This window comes from Galeopterus variegatus, unplaced genomic scaffold (genome assembly GCF_000696425.1).
Source record: "Galeopterus variegatus unplaced genomic scaffold, G_variegatus-3.0.2 Scaffold5725, whole genome shotgun sequence".
NCBI lineage: Eukaryota > Metazoa > Chordata > Mammalia > Dermoptera > Cynocephalidae > Galeopterus > Galeopterus variegatus.
This window is the reverse complement of record NW_007731836.1, coordinates 61,570-84,271: the sequence shown is the minus strand read 5'-3', so window position 1 is coordinate 84,271 and position 22,702 is coordinate 61,570. Positions and strand designations below refer to the sequence as shown.

At 36.9% G+C, this 22,702-nt stretch overlaps 2 pseudogenes; both read left to right on the top strand.

Annotated features, from left to right (window-relative positions):
- The first annotated feature begins 11,476 nt into the window (after positions 1–11,476).
- Positions 11,477–15,525, top strand: LOC103605310 (annotated as a pseudogene).
- Position 15,526: 1 nt separating this feature from the next.
- Positions 15,527–18,445, top strand: LOC103605308 (annotated as a pseudogene).
- Positions 18,446–22,702: the final 4,257 nt, after the last annotated feature.

Here is a 22,702-nt window from a genome sequence, read left to right as displayed (position 1 = left end):
GTATTATACAGTAGACATTGTATATGCTGCTCATATTCATGGATTGGCTGCAAATATAATGTCCTGAGAGCTGATATGATATGCCTAGTCCATTCTTTATTTAAGAACATGTTGATGGTTCTCTGAGACTTTGTGAGAAAGAAAATTTCTTAGCTCTGTCTTACAGCAGTGAAAGACTGCTTTCAGAGTGTTTCAGTAATTTCTATCCATCAACATGAGAAAAGATGACCAATAGATGCTGGGTATGTAAATAATTTCTAGCATGCATGTAGCTCTTGTATAAGCATTGTGCCAGTAGGTAGGTGTCAGACTAGATATGGTTCTTTACAGTAGCATTTTATAAAATTGACTTACTTTTATGAAATATCTCCTGGCATTGCTCAAAAAAACACCGAAATCCAGTTTATAGATCAAAGTTTCTAGCTATATCATTTTTATCCTGTTGTAGGGACGTGGAACCTCTGGAACTGCTCTACAAGTTTTATTTTTGTATTTCTGTAATTATTTCTTTTGGGAATTAAAAAAAACACAGGCAATAGAAGAATGAGCCATATTTATGCATTATTTTGTTTCAATACTTATCATCTCATGGCCAGTCTTACTTCACTATATGTCCATCACTTTCCATTCTCTTTTTACTTTGGTCCTGTACATTTTGAGGAAAAGATAATTCCTGCAGTAGCACTGCAAGAAAGATGATATCTCTACTTTTGAGATGACAACATTGAAATTTGTAGAGGAGAAGTAACTTATCTCAAATCGCCCAACTTGTAAGTGCCAGAATAGGGATTTAAACCAGGTTTGTTAAGTTCTTTCTTTATAGTCAGTTGTTTTTCCTTCTGTTTAGGTCAAATTATAACCCAGGGAGGTGGTGTATTCTGACAGCACCTAAATGTTTTATTTGATTATTACTAATTCCAGTACCTAGACATATTTATTGTTATCATTTTGGCATATTTTTTCCTATAATCTTTTTTCTTTGCATTCTTTTTATACAGTTGTGATCATATTGCATGTATGGTTTTTACTCACTGTTGTATGCATTATTAAAAATTATTCCATGGCTTTAAAATTCTGTTTTACAGTATGAATAAAAGAATGAGTAGTAACTATTTCAAATTACTTGCTTATGATGGATTTTTCGGTACAATTACTAGGTTAAGGAAGATGTGAATTTATAAAACTTTTGCTTACCTACCCCCATGAACACAAGTTGCTTTCCAGAAAGGTCATAATTATTTATAGTACATCTCCACCTATAATACGAATGTTATAATGAAAACTTGAATATGACTAAAATATTGTGATCATTTTTGTAGTGTGTTATTGTGGAAATTTGTAAACTTGCAAAAAAGTAGAGAGAATATAATAGTGAACCTAATTGTGTTTTCTTTAATAAGTACCAGCATTTTGCTGATCTTATCTATCCACCACCCAACTAACTGTCCTTTTCTCCTTCTAACCTTTCTTCCTTCTCTTGTTTTTGTGGGACTAACTTAAAACAAGTATCAGGGTTGGCCTTTAGCTCGGTTGGTTTGAATGTGGTGCTGATAACATCAAGGTCCAGGGTGATCCCTACACCATCCATTCCCCTCCCTCCCCCCCCGCCCAATTAAAACAAGTATCAAGCATCATTTTACACATTGATTTTTCAGAGTTCCTTTGTTTTGTTAACCACAATGCTGTTATTATCCAAACAAAAGTAGTAGTAATTCCTTAATATAATCTAATACCCGGTCCATATTTAGATTTCCATATTTATCTCCCAAATGTCTTTTTATAGTTGTTCTGATTCAGGATCAGAACGGGTCCACACATTACAGATGTTTTCTGTATTTCTTGTATCTCTTTTAATCTATGAAATTCTCTTTTCTTTTTGGAGCCATTTATCTGTTGAAGAGACTAGAGTATTGTCCTTTGGAATGCTTGTAATTCTGAATTTAGCTGATTTCTTAGAATAAGGTTTGCTTTTCCTCTACCCTATATTTTCCATAAATTGGCAACTATTGGTAGATATAGAGGCTTGATTAAATTCAGATTTATTTATTCAGGAAAACTTTATAGATGGGCTTTGTCCATCTGAATCACTTATGTCAGAATGCCACTTTTAGAGGAGAGTGACAAGTGATCAGTGTATTCATGTTTTATCAGCCTAGTTTATCCATTATAAATTTATCCTAATTTTTAAACATCTGTTAATGTTCTAGATCCATTATTTCATTGCAAGGTGATCATCTTTCATATTTCATCTACATTCCTAGCTGGAATTTTTCTATATTAATGGACTTTGCCTACTCAACTGTTTGGTCATCCTGAAATATGTTTCATTTAGGAAAGACAGGATAAGTGCCTAATTTCTTTCTTTTTTCAGTTTTATAATGGATTCTGTCCTAGCTTACTGAGGTGGTGTTTGTTTGTTTTTTAATATCATTATGAACACATGATTTTTTATGGATTTGACGCTATTCAGCTATTTGTAATCATTTTGATGCTTAAACTGTCTCATCATAGCCAGTGGAAGCCATTTGAAGTTGGTTTCTTAAGATGTGAACTTTAGACCTTTAGAATCAGCTATTTTTCCAAAGGTTCCTTTTAGAAACCACAATATGGGTGTGCAATGAATTTAGCCAAATCTATAGTTAGAGGGAACAGTCATCACAAGATTGCCCTCACTTTGGATACCAGCCGTTAAGTTTGGAGGTACCAAGGACCACACTCATTTCAGACCAGGTGACTACAAATTCTCAGGCCCCCATGACCACTGTTTGGGGAATTCACTAGAATAGCTCACAGAAAAGTGCTATACTTACAATTACAGTTTTGTTATAGCAAAAGCATACAAATTAAAATCAGGCAAAGGGAAGATATGCAGAGAGCCGCGTCTGGAAGGGGTCCAGACTCAGAGCTTCCAGCCGTCATCTCTGGTGGAATCAGTGTTACTTGGCCATGATTAGCACAGAGTATTGCTAACTTGAGAAGCTCATCTGAATCTTTGGTGTCTAGAGTTTTTATTGGGGCGTGATCACATGCTATCTGTATGGTTGACCTTTAATCTCTAGCCTTTCCTACAGATTGGGCTAATTAATGTCTTTTGTCTTCAGTTCCTGAGATCAAACTGATATCGTATGTCCTAAAGCCCTCATCATAAATTACATTGTTAGACTGTCCAGTGGCAAAAGCCACCCAAACAAAAATAATCCTATCAGGCAGGACATTCCAGGGGCCTGAAGGTCATATCCCAGCAGCCAAGGGCAAAGGCCAGACCTCTCTTTGGGTAGGTTAATTCTCTAGGTTTGTCACTGCCTTTTTTTCAGCTATGGAATATGTATTTTATGGAAAGAGAAAAATTCCTTGTTTATACTAATATTTCCACAGAGTTTTGTATTTATTTATACATTTTATCTCTTTTCTCTGAGATGAAAATCTTATTTTATAGGTGAAAAAATACTGACTTCTTTTTAGATTTGTATTTCTTTCCTTACCAAGGTTTCAGATATTTCCCATGTTTGTTAACCATTTGAATTTCCTACTCATTCCCTTTGCCTATTTATTTATTATGGGTTGTTGTGATTTTCTTATTAATTCATAGGAACTTTTTGGGTTTTTTTTTTTTTGTGTGGATGGCCAGCACAGGGAACCAAACCCTTGACTTTGGTGTTACAAGGCCACACTCTAACCAGCTGAGCTAACCAGCCAGTCCCCAGGAAGTCTTTTTAAAAAACTATTAATAACCCTTGTTGTAATATTGTCATATCTCACCAGTTTTGAGGAGAAAGTGAAGTCACATGTTTGGGTATTCAAAATGTTGTATGATAGGGGTAGTGGAAAACAACTTCTTTTTTTTCGTTTTCTGCCCTTTTCCCCCATAAGCCAGAGAAACAGTCATTTCTGTGACCGTTCTGAGTCTATCAGAACTGTTGCAGATGGCATGGGTTTACTAGGAGGCCTTAGTCCGTTACTGTTAGATGCCTGGTAGTAAGTAACTGAGGTATATGTGGTTCTCACTGAAATGACTGTAGTTGCTCAACTTTAGAGCGGGACTCACATACTTTCTCTGTGAAGGACCAGACAGTTAAGCATTTTAGGCTTTGCTGTCCAAGTGGCAAAATTGAAGCTATTATATAGGTGCTTATATAACAAGAGAGAAAATGTCTGCCTGGTCAGTCCCATTTGTCTGGGATGGGCCATTCATGGTGGTGGGCATGTTTTGTGCCCAGCTGCCATCAGTTGAAGACTTTGTCTGGACCCAGAGGGGAACCGCCTAAGGGAATGGGCCTGACAGGCCTGTGAGTGGAGGCCAACACCATTTTACTTTCTGCCCAGAGGCTCCCAGATTCTGAGTCACCCCTCTCTTCTTCCTGAAAACAAGGGGGGAGAACAGGAGGCCAGGTGTCCTGTTGGGTCTCCCACTTTAGGGCTGAGATTTTACTCCTTGCTGCCCTGCAGTTGCCAACAGTAGCAGTGGAGTCCCCTATGTGTAGGTGGCCCCAGTGTGTACCCGCCCTGGGCAGCAGGAGGCAGCACTGAGAATGGAGTGGATAAGGGATGCCCTTGTCACACTCAGCCCTGTTCTTCTTGGCTACCATAGGTAGGTTCTCATATGTACATTTCTTTAGCTATGAAATTTTCAATGTACACATTTCTAGAGAATACCACACTGCCGGGATGACCAGGCGTGGAAGAATTTCTAGTGTTTGCTACATGCCAGGAATCACCTTTTCATTTGTGGACCCAAGGAAATCTTGTTTTAGGACCTAGGTCCATGTCATTTCTTGGATGGGACTTTCCTTTCTGTTGAAAACTTTACCTTGTTACATTTCATTATCTTAGTAATGATTATTACTTACTTTATGTGCCGTATACATAGGATACATACATAGAACATTACAACTGCTTTACCATCCCACTCCTCTTATCTAATATTGAAGGGTTTTTTCTTTTTTTCTTTTTTCTTTTTTTGTATTGTATTTAGAAAAATGAATATTTAAAAGTGATCCCATAAAGGGTTAAGGTTCAAGGGTGAGGCAGGAAAAAAATGCTGGGATTTCTAAAGGAACAGTAAAATGCCAAGTTACAGTGTGCTTTAATGTGTAATCACATGTAAGGGATCCTAATGTTTTAAGTACATTCATGTCCCTTTTTCCTCCCTGATTCAGCTGTAATTTTAACTGGTTATACTACTTTCTTGTTATGTGACTTTGAGAAGTAACTGAACTTCTTTGTCATTTGAATAATGGGAATAATACTAATCTTTCTCACATTAGGAATAGTGAAAATATCATGTTCCTGGTATAGTCTTTACTTCATGGCTCTAATTAGTGGTAGCTATTGCCATAGCGGAGCTATATCATTATCTCTAAAGGTAAAACACAGTAAAGTGGAAGGATATATTTTTGAATTTAAGTTTTGTTTTTACTTAAAAAAATAAATGCTTTTTATGTAGCTTTTCTTTTTGAAAGTATATATCATGGAGTTTGTGCATAAATATAAGATTTTCATGTTGCTTATTAACACTAAGATGTTCAGTTTCACTACAGCAGGCAATTTTATTATTTTCTATTTTATTCCCAAAGCCAAGAAAATGCCTACTACATACTAGGTTCTCAGGTGATATTTTTGTTGAAGGAATGTAGCAAATTGACTTGGGTTCAAGCACTTGCATCTTTCATTTACTAGGTTTCTGGCTTTAGGCAAGTTGAACAACTTCTGAAACTTCTCATCTGCAAATGGAAATAGTAATAACATGAATGTCACACATATTATGATGACCAAGGTGATGCCTATAAAACTACTTAGTATAATGACTGGTATGTAATGAATCACTCAATAAGTGTTAGTAATGATTATCTTATGTGCTATATACATAGGACATGTGGCACACACAAGAGCATTTGGCAAAATGTTGTTTGATCTTACTAGTAAGGTTTTCTCTTTGCTATTTGTTGTGGGTAGGACTTTGGTAACAGGCAGTTAATAAGGATGAAGATTCAAAAGGGGGCTTCTCATTAAGCTGCCAGTCTTAACGGCTGTAAACGGATGAAAACATGGGAAGTCATATCAGGGTAGGTCAGGAGTTGCTTCTCAAAATGATATTGTCATTAACATCACTTTAGAAGCTATTAGAAATGAGCTAAATGACAAATGGTAGTATCAAGTGTGCCTATATAATGGAGTCGATTTTTAATGTAGGTTCTAGAGTCACTGCAATGAAAACTAGCCTTAAAGTTGTTTAAATTCTTTATGAAGTGTACATACAAACTAATTCTCAAATAAGTTTAGTTCTGTTATCTTTTCTGGTCAGCAACGTTAATGATTGTAGTTTCTTAGGTTGAGCTGTTTTTTAGTGTGAGCACCAGATGAAGAGATTGGTGTTTGTTAAAAGACACGTAGCTGCCATAGCTTGTCAAAATTTCCCTCATGCAAGTATCATGGAATGGGGGGATTTAACTGAGGTCATCCTTATTCTTTAATGATTTCTATAGCCTCTGATAGAATGAGAGCAGTATTAGCCATAGATTGTGAAGAGGAAAAGAAGGGTTGATGAACTGTTCAAGATTGAATAGATATTACAACTAAATGAACTGTGTGATCCTGAAATGGATCCTGAATCTTGGGGGGAAACTATAAGGGATATTATTAGGGCATTAATTTGAATATGAACTGTGGATTAGGTGATCATAGTACATCAGTGTTAAATTTCACAATTTGATAAATGTACTTTTGTTAGATATGAGAAAATCCTTGCTATTAGGGAATACACACTCTGAAGTATTTATGGATAAAGAGACATTCTGTTTGCAAATTACTTTCAAGTAGTTCAGAAAGAAGTATATTTCTGTGTCTGTGTATGTAAAGAGCACGGGCACTGGCACAAACAATAAAGCAAATGGACCACGTTTGCAGTTGGTGAGTCCGGGTAATGTACAGGGGAGTTCTTTGTCTTATTGCAATTTTTAAGTGTGAAATTATATCGAAAGAAAAAGATAAATGATATTTAAAAGGAAACAAAAGAAAAGAAAAAAACTTGATACAGTGATTATTACTTAGAAGAGATATTATGTTTAGTGTTTTACAAAAATCATATGTCTCTTTGTACTGCTTTACCCCTATTCAGTACAGGCCTTTTCTCGTCCCAGTGATCCCATTGATATGCAACCCACATAGAAGCCTCCTTTGATCACCTAAATCTAAAATAGGTCCTTCTTCCTACCTACTCCTCTTTCATTGCATATATCGCAGTTGTATCATGTTTGCTTTGTTCTTGCTTGATGACCTTTCTCCTTCAAGAATATGAATTCCATGAGAGCAAAGATCACGTCTGTTTTGTTCATGGAATACTCAGTCCTGGTACATAAGGTCAGTAAATGTGTGTTGGATTTGGATCAGTGAAATAATTAATGAATATTCCTTCCAGTTTAGTCACCATACTTTAGCTACCTAATGTTTCAGAAAACAAAATGGCTCCTTTTAACCTGTAAGATAAAGATCCAGCCTGTACTTTTGGATTTGGCATACATTCACTTGTTCATTCAGAAAATCTTTATTGAACACAGCCCTCTGATTCCCTGCTTATCTCTCTAGCTTCCTCTCATCATCTCCCATAACTGCATGCCTTTTTTAGACCTGGATCCTCTGGCTCCAATCTTCTCTTGTAAGTGCCCTTCATATTTCCCTGTCACTCTCTGCATATTTTTTAGACAATATTGCATTTATGATAATTATGCCTACTTTGCCTGGCCATAAATATTGTCCATTTTCCCCGTCATTTTTATATTTTCAATGCCTAGCACTTCTGTGTACAAAATCTGTTGAGTACAGTTACTGAAAGCTTGTCTTTGTGCATTGCATTGGTGTTTTATATATATAGATATATTGTCCTGCTTAATCTTTAAGCTAACCCTGTAAGGTGGGGTTATTATTTTTTTCTGGTAATTAAGGTTCATAGTAGTCCAGGGGCAATGTTTATCTTCTTTACTGCTGTATTCCATGTCTAGCATAGTTCCTGGTACGTAGTAGACAATCTATGAATGAGTAACATTCAAACTTACTAATAATCAAAGATGATATGTAAATATAAAATAGTGAAATATTATTGGTAAGCATTTAAAAACATGATACTGGCAAGAATATGGTAACCTTATTGACTGGGTACATTGCCAAGAGTATAAATTGGTAAAAGAAGCAATTTTGTAGCATATTCTAATAGCCTTAAAATATTTGAATGTTTGACCCAGTAATTTTACTTTTAGGAATTTATCTTATGGAAATAATTCTAAACACAAGAAAAAAATGTATGTTTGTGAGATTAAAAAAATAAAGACACTGGTAGACAGTTAAGTAAATAAATTTCGGTGTATTTACAAGTTGGATGCTTTATAGCCATTAATAGTGATGATTATGAAGCATTTTTAGTAATGTGGAAAAATGCTTATTAAGTAAAGAAAAAGTAATTTTATGAGTGAGGATAGATTTTATAATAATATGTCATGAAATCTTCAAAATTCTACTGATTTAACCTGTTTTTCTCTCTAGCATGCAGTGCCCTACAGGAGCTGGCTGGGGACCTTGCTCATGGTTACTCAGGAACCCAGCTTTGTTACTTGGAGGCTCTGTTCATCAGCTACTTACTTGTCGCTTTAATCTATTGGCTTCCTAGTCACTTTCCCTCATTCATTAAAAGATTTGGTACTAGTCTGTAGTATCACAGGATATCCATGTTAGTCTGTGTTAGTTAAGTAGCTGGGCTGAACCCTGGGGACTGCATTTGTAGAGCATCTGCACCACCCATAAATGGTAATGGTGGGTAGGGTGAGTGGGTGATGGATGAAGTAGAGCCTTACTATTGTCGTGGAGATGATGATGTTGGAAAACCTAGGGATTTTCCTTCGAGAACAAGCTGAAGAAATCATGGGGTAGATGTCAAACATGTGATGTCCTAGGAATCTTCACAGCGATGTAGAATAATCCTCTGCCAGGGTAGGATTATTCATTTATTTTATTTAGAAATTATTGCAGAGCTAGTTCCCAGGAATGCTTAGTCCTTGCTTTAAAGAAGGTTGTTATTTAATTTAGGTGAGAAATATGAAAAGAAACATCATGATGTATGCAAGCAAAGAAGCACATATATAGTACGTGGCACAGCTAATGAGGTGATTGATTCTATGCAACTGAGTCTGTGAAAGAAAACGTGTGTGAGGTTAGGACAGGAGGAAGGCAGCAATCATAGTAGGCAGTGGGGAAGGAGAATTCTAAGCAGAGAACACTGCCTCGTTGAAAGCTAAGAGACTTTAATGGCTCATTTTGTAGTGGGAGTTTAAGCAGTGTGGTATTTGGGAGTGAAATGTTATGGAGTAGCAGAAGGATAGGGGAGGAAGTTGTGGCAGAGAGGGAGAGGCAATATTACATTTGCTGTCTTGGATGTTATTGTAGTGGTGAAAGGCTTGAGATGGCAGAGTTGGAGTTAAATCATCGTTCTCTAACCTATGGCATTACTTAACTCCTTAAGTCTTAGTTTCCTTATCTATAAAATGAGGATGACAGTAGTATCTATGTTAAAGGATTTTTGTGAGGAACAAATGAAAGCATTTCACTTAATAAAGCATTTAGAATAGTTTACTGGGATATAGCAAATACACACAAAATGGTAGCTGCTGCCATAAAAATCATAATTATACATTTTAAGCAGTAGAAAAACTTGATCAGCCTAGCTTTTAGAATGATCTCTTTGAAGGTGGTGTGGAGGATGATGGACTAGGGATTGAGGAGACATGGAGTGGGTTGAGAAGCTTTTGTAAAAATCTAGTGGAGGGACAAGGAGAGTCTGATTTAAGGCAGTAGCAATAGGAATAGGGATAGATAGTCAAGAAATATATGTGTTAGAATTAACTGGACAGATTTGCTGATGTTTATATGTCTGTTAGGAGGACGAAAGACCTAGGATAGCATATGAGAGATTGGGTGAATGTAGATTCTATCAACAAAGAAAGAAATGAAAAATGAAAAGCAAGAAGGCTTAGGAGACAGAGAAGATAAGGAGTTTGGTTCTAGAAACAATAATATTGAAGAAATGCATATAGGAAATTAACTTGGATTTGTTGAGTTTGAGATGGATAATTTAGGAGAGATCTGGGCTAGGTTTGGGAGTCAGCAGTCAACAGTGGTGGTGGCTGCAGCCGTGAGAGTAGGTTAGCTTTACCGTGCAAAGGAGAGTAAGGAAGGCTGAGATCCCAGCCAAACATTGGAGAGTTGGCTCGTTCTCTGCCAGACACCATGCTGCTACGTGGAAAGTTTTTCTTTCACATTGTCATAACATCCCTATAATGTGGTTGTGCTGTATCAATTATCTATTCCTGAGTAAGAACTTGCTGTTAGAAGCAACATAAATATTTCACAGATTCTGGGCATGGCTTGGCTGGGTCCTCTGCTTCAGGGTCTCACGGTACTGCAGTCAAGGTGTTCGCAAGGGCTGGGGTCTTGTCTTAGGCTCAACTGGGAAAGGATCACTTCAAGAGTCAGTTCCTTTAGGGTTGTCAGACTGAGACACTCAGCTTCTTGTTGGCTGTTGGCCAGAGGCCACCTTCAGTTTCTAACTAAGTGGGCCTCCCCATATGGCATTTTACTTCATAAAAGCTCTCAAGGGAGAGAGTCAGCTGGCCAGATGGAAGTTATAATCTTGAGTAACAAGTATGGACATGACATCTCATCACTTTTGCCATATTTTATTCATTGAAAGAAGGTCACAGGCCCTGTCTACACCAGGTGTGTGGGGGGTGGGGAAGCAGTCATTAATTAGAGTGTGGATATCAGGAAGTGGATGTAGCACAGATAATTGGTGCTATCTTAGAGATTATCTGCTATGGGTACCATTTTTATTCCTATTTACAAAAGAGGAAACTGCAACAGTTAAGTTGCTTGCCCAAGATTATATCCTTGCAAATAATGGGGCCAAGCCCAAACTTAGGCTGTCTGACCCCACCGCCTGGGCTCTTCTTACTGTTATATTTTAAGCAGTGAGAAATGGCTGCAGATTTGCGGAGTTTTTTAATGGGTTTTTTTTGTTTGTTTGTTTTTTGGCAACTGGCTGGTAAGGGCTCTGAATCCTTGACCTTGGTGTTGTAACACGTGCTCTACCCAACTGAGCTAACCAGCCAGCCCCTCACTGCTGACTTTTGTTTGATGTCTTTTAATGGAGTGGTGTATGTTGAAGTCATATGATTGTGGTTTCTATGAATGTGCAAGTAGGAAAAAAGACTGAGTAGAGACTACTCTTAAAAATGGTGATTTTGAAAGGAAGAAGAACAATAACCATATGTTGTTATATATTGAATTGTTTTTCTCTAATAATTCAGAAATTTTTCTTTTCTAGGTCTATGAGTTTAACCATTTATGCCATTCAGTTGCCAATATCAAGCAAAGCAAACATAAGCCAGTCTTAATCTGCTTTCAAAGAAAAGTGGTAGTCCTTTTCACAGTGCCTGACGTAACCATATCAGAGGGTGAGGTATAAGCTCACAGCATCCAGAGAAATCATCATGAAGTTATATGTATTTCTGGTCAACACTGGAACTACTGTAACATTTGACACTGAACTTACAGTGCAAACTGTGGCAGATCTGAAGCATGCCATTCAAAGCAATTACAAGATTGCTATTCAGCACCAGGTGCTGGTGGTCAATGGAGGAGAATGCATGGCTGCAGATCAAAGAGTATGCACCTACAGTGCTGGGACGGACACAAATCCAATTTTTCTTTTTAACAAAGAAATAATCTTATGTGATCGCCCACCTGCTATTCCTAAAACTACATTTTCAACAGAAACTGACATGGAAATAAAAGTTGAAGAATCTCTTATGATGCCTGCAGTTTTTCACACTGTCGCTTCAAAGACACAACTTGCAGTGGAAATGTATGAAGTTGCCAAGAAACTTTGTTCTTTTTGTGAAGGTCTTGTCCATGATGAACATCTTCAGCACCAAGGCTGGGCTGCAATCATGACCAATCTGGAAGACTGTTCAAATTCATACCAAAAGCTACTTTTCAAGTTTGAAAGTATTTATTCAAATTATCTGCAATCCATAGAAGACATCAAGTTAAAACTTACTCATTTAGGAACTGCAGTTTCTGTAATGGCCAAGATTCCACTGTTGGAGTGTCTAACCAGACATAGTTACAGGGAATGTTTGGGAAGACTGGATTCTTTACCTGAACATGAAGCAGATAAGGCTGAGACGAAAAGATCCACTGAACTGGTGCTCTCTCCTGATATGCCTACAACAACTAACAAATCCTTGTTAACCTCATTTCACAAGTCAGTGGAACATGTAGCCCCAGATGCTACAGATGCTGAAAGTAGAAAAGAAGTTAGGGAGTCTTGTCAGAGTACTGTCCAGCACGATGAGACTTCAGCAGACCCTAAGGACGACGATCTGCCCTTTTTCAATGTTTCTTTGTTAGACTGGATAAATGTTCAAGATAGACCTAATGACGTGGAATCTTTGGTTAGAAAGTGCTTTGATTCTATGAGCAGGATTGACCCACGGATTATTCGACCATTTATAGCAGAATGCCGTCAAACTATTGTCAAACTTGATAATCAGAATATGAAAGCCATTAAAGGGCTTGAAGATCGCCTATACGCCCTGGACCAGATGATAGCTAGCTGTGGCCAGCTGCTGAATGAACAGAAAGAGCTTGCTCAGGGATTTTTAGCTAATCAGATGATAGCTGAAAACTTGAAGGATGCATCTGTATTACCTGATTTGTGCCTGAGTCATGCAAATCAGTTGATGATTATGTTGCAAAATCATAGAAAATTGTTGGATATTAAACAGAAGTGTACCACTGCCAAACAAGAGCTAGCTAATAATCTACATGTCAGACTGAAGTGGTGTTGCTTTGTAATGCTTCATGCTGATCAAGATGGAGAGAAATTGCAAGCTTTGCTCTGCCTTGTTATAGAGCTGTTAGAAAGAGTGAAAATTGTTGAAGCTCTTAGTACAGTTCCTCAGATGTATTGCTTAGCTGTTGTTGAGGTTGTAAGGAGAAAAATGTTCTCCTAAAACACTACAGGGAGTGGGCTGGTGCTTTAGTCAAAGATGGAAAACAATTATATGAAGCAGAAAAGTCAAAAAGGGAATCCTTTGGGAAATTATTTAGGAAATCTTTTTTAAGAAATCGTCTGTTTAGGGGACTGGACTCCTGGCCCCCTTCCTTTTGTACTCAGAAGCCTCGAAAGTTTCACTGTGAGCTTCCAGATATTTCATTAAAAGATCTACAGTTTCTGCATTTTGTCCTTCAGAAGTTCAGCCATTCCTCAGGGTTCCTTTACTTTGTGACTTTGAACCTCTACACCAGCATGTACTCGCTTTACATAATTTGGTAAAAGCAGCACAAAGTTTGGATGAAATGTCACAGACCCTTACAGATCTACTGAGTGAACAAAAGGCATCCCCACAGTCTGCTTCTTCACCAAGGACAGAAAGTGCAACAGGAATTACAACTACTACCTCACCAAGAATTCCTCCTCCACTCACCATTCAGGATCCCTTATGTCCTGCAGAATGTCCCTTAGAAGAATTATCTCCAGATAGCATTGATGCACATACATTTGATTTTGAAACTATCCCCCACCCAAACATAGAACAAACTATTCACCAAGTTTCTTTAGACTTGGATTCATTAGCAGAAAGTCCTGAATCAGATTTTATGTCTGCTGTGAATGAGTTTGTTATAGAAGAAAATTTATCATCTCCTAATCCTATAAGTGATCCACAAAGTCCAGAAATGATGGTGGAATCACTTTACTCATCAGTTATCAATGCAATAGACAGTAGACGCATGCAGGATACAAATATATGTGGTAAAGAGGATTTTGGAGATCATGCTTCTTTGAATGTCCAGTTGGAAAAATGTAGAGTTGTTGCCCAAGACTCTCACTTCAGCATATAAACCATCAAGGAAGACCTTTGCCACTTCAGGACATTTGTACAAAAAGAAAAATGTGACTTCTCAAATTCCTTAAAATGTACAGCAGTAGAAATAAGAAACATTATTATTATTATTTTTTTCCTTTTTGTCTTTTTTCGTGTCCGGCAACGGATCGCAACCCTCAGTGTCGCACCCGTACCGGGCCGGGACTGGCAACGGGATCACAACCCTCGGTGTTGCGCCCACACCTCGCTCAGCCAGTGAGCAGGAACCGGTCTGTATGTGGGATCTGAACCCTCGGCGGGAGCGCCGCCGCACTCCCAAGCGGCGCACTGTAGCAGTGTGCCACCGGGCCGGCCCGAGAAACATTATTGAAAAAGTAAAATGTTCTCTTTAAATAACACTAAAAGAAAAACATCAAAAAGAACTACAGTGTCTAAGAAATGAATATGAAAGTAAACTTGGTGCACTGATAAAGGAGAGTGAAGAAAATGAAAACAAAATTAAAAAATTGAAAGGGGACTTAGTATGCCTTGAGGAGGTTTTACAAAATAAAGATAATGAATTTGCTTTGGTTAAACATGAGAAAGAAGCTGTCATCTGTCTGCAGAATGAAAAGGATCAGAAGTTGTTAGAGATGGAAAATATAATGCACACTCAAAATTGTGAAATTAAAGAATTGAAGCAGTCACGAGAGTTGGTGTTAGAAGACTTAAAAAAGCTCCATGTTGAAAATGATGAGAAGATGGAGTTATTGAGGGCAGAACTTCAGTGCTTAGAGCAAAGTCATCTAAAGAAATTAGAGGACATGCTGCACGTCAGGCATAACCAGGAGTTTGAGAAAGTTATGACAGACCACAAAGTTTCTTTGGAGAAATTAAAAAAGGAAAATCAACAAAGAATTGATCAAATACAGGAATCTCATGCCACAATTATCAATGAAAAAGAACAACAGCTACAGGAATTAAAACTCAAGATTTCTGATTTGTCAGACATGAGATGCAAGTTAGAGGTTGAACTTGCATTGAAGGAAGCAGAAACTGATGAAATAAAAATTTTGCTAGAAGAAAGCAGAGCCCAGCATAAGGAGGCCTTGACATCTCTCATTGAACAGGACACAGAAAATTTGAGAGTAGAAATAAGTAAACTAAACCAAGAGATTCAGGATAACAATGAAAACTATCAAGTGGGTTTGGCAGAGCTAAGAATTTTAATGACAATTGAAAAGGATCAGTGCATTTCAGAGTTAATTAGTAGGCATGAAGAAGAATCTAACATGCTTAAAGCTGAGTTAAAGTGACATCTTTACAATACCAAGCATTTGAAATAGAAAAAACCCTAAAAGAGCAAGCAGTTGAACTGCAGAGTAAAAATTGGAATCAGAATTAAGTGCTCTTGAGAAACAAAAAGATGAAAAAATCACTCAACAAGAAGAGAAATATGAAGCTATTAATCCAGAACCTTGAGAAAGACAAAGAGAAATTGGTCATGAGCCTGGAACAAGACAGAAAACAGTTAATTCAGAAGCTTAATTGTGGAAAGGGTGAAGCTATTCAGACTGCCCTGAAAGAATTTAAACTGGAGAGAGAAGTTGTTGAGNAAGGACGACGATCTGCCCTTTTTCAATGTTTCTTTGTTAGACTGGATAAATGTTCAAGATAGACCTAATGACGTGGAATCTTTGGTTAGAAAGTGCTTTGATTCTATGAGCAGGATTGACCCACGGATTATTCGACCATTTATAGCAGAATGCCGTCAAACTATTGTCAAACTTGATAATCAGAATATGAAAGCCATTAAAGGGCTTGAAGATCGCCTATACGCCCTGGACCAGATGATAGCTAGCTGTGGCCAGCTGCTGAATGAACAGAAAGAGCTTGCTCAGGGATTTTTAGCTAATCAGATGATAGCTGAAAACTTGAAGGATGCATCTGTATTACCTGATTTGTGCCTGAGTCATGCAAATCAGTTGATGATTATGTTGCAAAATCATAGAAAATTGTTGGATATTAAACAGAAGTGTACCACTGCCAAACAAGAGCTAGCTAATAATCTACATGTCAGACTGAAGTGGTGTTGCTTTGTAATGCTTCATGCTGATCAAGATGGAGAGAAATTGCAAGCTTTGCTCTGCCTTGTTATAGAGCTGTTAGAAAGAGTGAAAATTGTTGAAGCTCTTAGTACAGTTCCTCAGATGTATTGCTTAGCTGTTGTTGAGGTTGTAAGGAGAAAAATGTTCTCCTAAAACACTACAGGGAGTGGGCTGGTGCTTTAGTCAAAGATGGAAAACAATTATATGAAGCAGAAAAGTCAAAAAGGGAATCCTTTGGGAAATTATTTAGGAAATCTTTTTTAAGAAATCGTCTGTTTAGGGGACTGGACTCCTGGCCCCCTTCCTTTTGTACTCAGAAGCCTCGAAAGTTTCACTGTGAGCTTCCAGATATTTCATTAAAAGATCTACAGTTTCTGCATTTTGTCCTTCAGAAGTTCAGCCATTCCTCAGGGTTCCTTTACTTTGTGACTTTGAACCTCTACACCAGCATGTACTCGCTTTACATAATTTGGTAAAAGCAGCACAAAGTTTGGATGAAATGTCACAGACCCTTACAGATCTACTGAGTGAACAAAAGGCATCCCCACAGTCTGCTTCTTCACCAAGGACAGAAAGTGCAACAGGAATTACAACTACTACCTCACCAAGAATTCCTCCTCCACTCACCATTCAGGATCCCTTATGTCCTGCAGAATGTCCCTTAGAAGAATTATCTCCAGATAGCATTGATGCACATACATTTGATTTTGAAACTATCCCCCACCCAAACATAGAACAAACTATTCACCAAGTTTCTTTAGACTTGGATTCATTAGCAGAAAGTCCTGAATCAGATTTTATGTCTGCTGTGAATGAGTTTGTTATAGAAGAAAATTTATCATCTCCTAATCCTATAAGTGATCCACAAAGTCCAGAAATGATGGTGGAATCACTTTACTCATCAGTTATCAATGCAATAGACAGTAGACGCATGCAGGATACAAATATATGTGGTAAAGAGGATTTTGGAGATCATGCTTCTTTGAATGTCCAGTTGGAAAAATGTAGAGTTGTTGCCCAAGACTCTCACTTCAGCATACAAACCATCAAGGAAGACCTTTGCCACTTCAGGACATTTGTACAAAAAGAAAAGTGTGACTTCTCAAATTCTTTAAAATGTACAGCAGTAGAAATAAGAAACATTATTGAAAAAGTAAAATGTTCTCTGGAAATAACACTAAAAGAAAAGCATCAAAAAGAACTACAGTGTCTAAGAAATGAATATGAAAGTAAACTTGGTGCACTGATAAAGGAGAGTGAAGAAAATGAAAACAAAATTAAAAAATTGAAAGGGGACTTAGTATGCCTTGAGGAGGTTTTACAAAATAAAGATAATGAATTTGCTTTGGTTAAACATGAGAAAGAAGCTGTCATCTGTCTGCAGAATGAAAAGGATCAGAAGTTGTTAGAGATGGAAAATATAATGCACACTCAAAATTGTGAAATTAAAGAATTGAAGCAGTCACGAGAGTTGGTGTTAGAAGACTTAAAAAAGCTCCATGTTGAAAATGATGAGAAGATGGAGTTATTGAGGGCAGAACTTCAGTGCTTAGAGCAAAGTCATCTAAAGAAATTAGAGGACATGCTGCACGTCAGGCATAACCAGGAGTTTGAGAAAGTTATGACAGACCACAAAGTTTCTTTGGAGAAATTAAAAAAGGAAAATCAACAAAGAATTGATCAGATACAGGAATCTCATGCCACAATTATCAATGAAAAAGAACAACAGCTACAGGAATTAAAACTCAAGATTTCTGATTTGTCAGACATGAGATGCAAGTTAGAGGTTGAACTTGCATTGAAGGAAGCAGAAACTGATGAAATAAAAATTTTGCTAGAAGAAAGCAGAGCCCAGCATAAGGAGGCCTTGACATCTCTCATTGAACAGGACACAGAAAATTTGAGAGTAGAAATAAGTAAACTAAACCAAGAGATTCAGGATAACAATGAAAACTATCAAGTGGGTTTGGCAGAGCTAAGAATTTTAATGACAATTGAAAAGGATCAGTGCATTTCAGAGTTAATTAGTAGGCATGAAGAAGAATCTAACATGCTTAAAGCTGAGTTAAAGTGACATCTTTACAATACCAAGCATTTGAAATAGAAAAAACCCTAAAAGAGCAAGCAGTTGAACTGCAGAGTAAAAATTGGAATCAGAATTAAGTGCTCTTGAGAAACAAAAAGATGAAAAAATCACTCAACAAGAAGAGAAATATGAAGCTATTAATCCAGAACCTTGAGAAAGACAAAGAGAAATTGGTCATGAGCCTGGAACAAGACAGAAAACAGTTAATTCAGAAGCTTAATTGTGGAAAGGGTGAAGCTATTCAGACTGCCCTGAAAGAATTTAAACTGGAGAGAGAAGTTGTTGAGAAAGAATTATTAGAAAAAGTTAAACATCTTGAGAATCAAATAGCAAAAAGGTAAGAATTAAGTCTGTTGTTATAAAATTAAAACATTCAAATGTTCTGTGTGTAAACATAGTACATTGATTTACTCATTTACCTTAGGTAAATGTAGCAATTGGGATATTTTCATGAAACAAAAACTTTTAATTTCTAAGTAGTGTATATTGCAAACATTATAAAAATAACATACTATAAACCCATTAATGCCTTTCAAAAATGATTCAGTATTCTGGATTTTCAGAGAAATGCTTTTTTGAAAATTTGAAATGTTTTGAGGAACTTTTATCTAATTCGTAAATTTATTATTTGCGGTTTTTTCTAAATTCTTCAGTTGAAAATTGCTTATTTTCATTCTCTTTAAATTTAGTATGTATGTATTAACGACTCTAAAAGTTTCCTCTGAGCAAAGTTTCCTCTTTGGTATGTTAAGCAAAGACTGTGTCATAGATCGTGAATATGTAAAGTGTTCATCATTGTTATTTTCTTAATATTACAATTTCAGTTATTTCCTCTGTAGTTTGAAAGATAATGTTTTTAAATTCCAGGTTTGATACTGTGGTCGTGGGTTGATTTTTGTTGTTGTTGTTTTTGCATTTTTGTTATTGTTACTGTCTGATGTTACTGCCTTTTGAAAGAACCACAGAAGATGGTTTTTAGTATTTCTACTTTGTAAAAATTTATGCAGGGGTTTTATGGCCCAATAAACAGTTTCTAGATCACGAAAAAAAAAAGTGTGGCATAAGATTATTTGAGGCCAAAAATAGTAAATGTAATGGAAATACACATATACAGAAAATAAATTTCTTAACGTAATACTCAAGGCCAAACAAGGTTGAAAGAAGGTGAAAGGTCTGTGATGAAAGAAGAAATGAGGGTGAAGAGAGGTGCCTCTTTTGATTAAAGTAACTGCTCATTTCTGTGTTAAACATGATTATAGCTCCTTATGGAATTAGTATGATGAAACTCTCATGAATAACTTTAGTAACATAAATTGAAAGGAGGCTGATGATTGCACAACATTGTGAATGTTCTAAATGCCATTGAATTGCATACTTTAAAATAGTAAAAATGGTATATTTTATCATATATTTTATCAATAATAGTGATGATAATAAAATACTATAAAAAATGGAAGAAGGCTAATTACTTAATGTTTTAAATCTTTTATGTTTTTAAGAGGAAAGTAAAATGTATTTGCAACCTTATACTCTAACATATTAAATATTTGTAATTTTTAGGTTAAGTATATGCTTTTCAAGCTAGAAGAGGAAGAAATTGGAATATAAATAAATAATTGATAAAGGTAAAATAATGGTAAAAGAAATAGAAAAAGAGAGACAACAAAAACAAAAAAACCCCCCCACACACAACATCAGATATATCTATAACCCTAAGTGAATATGGAATAAATGCTCAAACAAGCAGTCAGTAATTTTTGATGGAATGAAATACCCTTCACAAAGGATTTTCTTTGCCTTAGTGAATTTCCACAGGAGACTTTGAATTTTAATTGAAAACCCAACTATCATTCTATGGTGATCCCCCCCCACCCCCCTACTACCGCATCAGTGAGAAGAGAATTATGTTGTGGTTTGGAATGTCCAGAATTTGCTTTAGTCCTCATGTGTGAACGTTATCAGGCCCTTGACCCAACGAAATTGCCTGAGATAACATCAGGAAACTGCAGGTCAGCAACATCTCCTTGTTAGTAAGGTGAGAGTGGAGTAAGACACTAAAAGGTGTAAGACCATGAGTGATAATAATTATAACAATAACTGACATTTACTAATCATGTCTATTTCCCGGACATTGCATCCTACATTTTACGGGCACGATGCTCAACATCCTAAACTGCACAACAGCCTTGTGAAGTGAATTTTTCACCCAGATTAATATGAGAAAGCTGAGGCTTCAAAGGGTCCATGACTTGCCGTCAGTCATGACTGATAAGTGGCATAGTTGAAAATGGAGTCCAAAGAGCCATGAGTAACTGCTTCCTAACATGGCCTCCTATACAAGATCATCTGTCTGGCTGACTTCAGAGCCCTTTCTGTGTTGGAGAAATGAGGCCATAAAAAATTCAACTGCCAAGGAAACTGACACGAGGACAAGAATAAGTCTTGCCTTTTCTTTGTCCTAGAAACATGAGCCTTCAGCTTCATTTATTATGTAAACATGTGTTTACTGAATGCTGACCAAGAAATCTGAATAGGAAAAGCCTTGCTGACCCACAGATAGAGAGTCCAAGGGTGGAGCTGTTATTGCCTGAGCCTCAGTTCATCATCCCAACCATCCCCATGTCTTGCCACCTCTGCTTCCTAATATGTCCCAGATCATCCTCTTCCCAACACCTCCAACTCCACCCCCAGTGGGCTGGTCTACCAGATTACATTCCTGAAGTACACAACAACCTCAGCCTTGTCTTCTATGTCAGTTCTTTCTCCACCTCAGGTCATTCTCCATATATCATGCAGAAGGAGATTTCAAAACAAATCAGTTTCTATTTGGAAAATTCAGGAGCACATTAGTGACTAGAGGGAGAAGGGCCTGAGTTTTCTTTGTTACCTACCCTCTAGATTTTAGCCTCAAAGTTAGTAATGTAACCCATCTGTAGTGTATCCACCAGGAATTTCTATGTTGTCTTGGTTCTCAGAGTCACTGCTGCTGTCTTGTTTCTGGGAATTCTTCCTCAGCAGAGAAGTCGGGCAATGCCTCTAAGTTAGCCCACTTTCTAACTTGCACCTCATCTCTCCTTTACAGCAAGAACTAAAAGCATTTCTTGCCAAACCTAGAAAGCCAGTGAACAGATTTAAAAGCTGTGTTAAAGATTTGGTGCTACTCTTCATGAATCATGAAATCTCAGTGAGAGTCCAAGTCCACTGCCCAACACAAGAGAGCATAGATACGTGCATTTTATGTGAGGGTAGAATCTTGTTGCGTTTAGGGAAACTGTTTAATCCAAAATATAGGTGGATGGTGTCCAAATAAGAATTCTCCAGGAAAAATCTGATATAGCTCCTATTCTACATAAAGTCAATGATTTTGTTATCCTTTGCTTTGTAAATGGAATATCTAAGTTTTCTCAACCCTGAGGCAGAAGCCAAGCCAAAGAAGCAGGACTTCACTGAAGAAGCCCTAAAGATCACTGAAGGTGGCCCATTGCATTTCAGAATCTATTTAAAAAATACACATGCACACAATAATTGTATTGGTCTATCCACATCCTTATTAGTTGCATCTCATCAGGCGTATATTCTAGGCCACATATGGTAAATACAGCTCTAAATTCTAGTCATTATCCTGACAGAATTCTAATAAAGTAAGAGGACAAGAATTTATCAGATTCAAATGAGTACAAACTGCAAAACAGGCAAAACTGTGTGAGAAAACAGAATGCTTAAGTCAGAAATGCCAGAATTTAGACCTCCTTGGTGGGTTCAAGATTCACAGGAAGGGTTACAGAGATGCTGGGGTTCTGACAGTGTTCTTCTCTTGATTGGGGTGCTGGTTTCAGAGATGTGTTAACCTTGGGAATATTCATTGAGATGGACAACTATGACATGTTAATTTTTGTGAATATCATTTGGGAATTAAAATTTACCAAAAGTTTATGTTAACAAACCTCAAGTGTCCACTGAAAACTGTTATGCAATTCTATTAAATCTCCCCAATCTTTCCTGCTCATTTTTTATTCACAGATTCTACTTTCTATTCCTGTTTCATACTCTTTGTCTAATTTATGCTCAGTTACAAACCTCTTGTCATTTTTAAAATTAAATTTTATTTTATTTATTTTTGATGGCTGGCTGGTTCATTTTTATTTTAGAAAAATAAATTAAGGAAGTTTCCAGTGTGTACCCACCCCACGACTGACAAAGGTAGCTTCAGGAGCACTTTCATTTTCTTCTCTCCCCCAAATGTAAAAGAAAGTATCCTAATGTAGTCAAAAGCCACCGTACCATGCGAGTTCTGACTGCTGTCCCCTCTTGATAGCTAAAGTGATTTGCCCCTGCTGTCTTCCATTTTGTCTTTCTGTTATCTCTTTTGTGATATTCCCATGAGGCATTTTACTAGGCATTCCACTGATGTGTTTATACTTTTACCACCTATGTAGATATCCTGAAATGACATATTGTTTATTATTGCCAGATTCTGAATTTTCTATAGATTGTATTATACTGTATACATGACTAGAATCTGTAACATGTTCATTAGATTCATCCACAGAGGCTCATTTCATGGTGGTGACCTAATTTTCATGACTTAACCATAACTA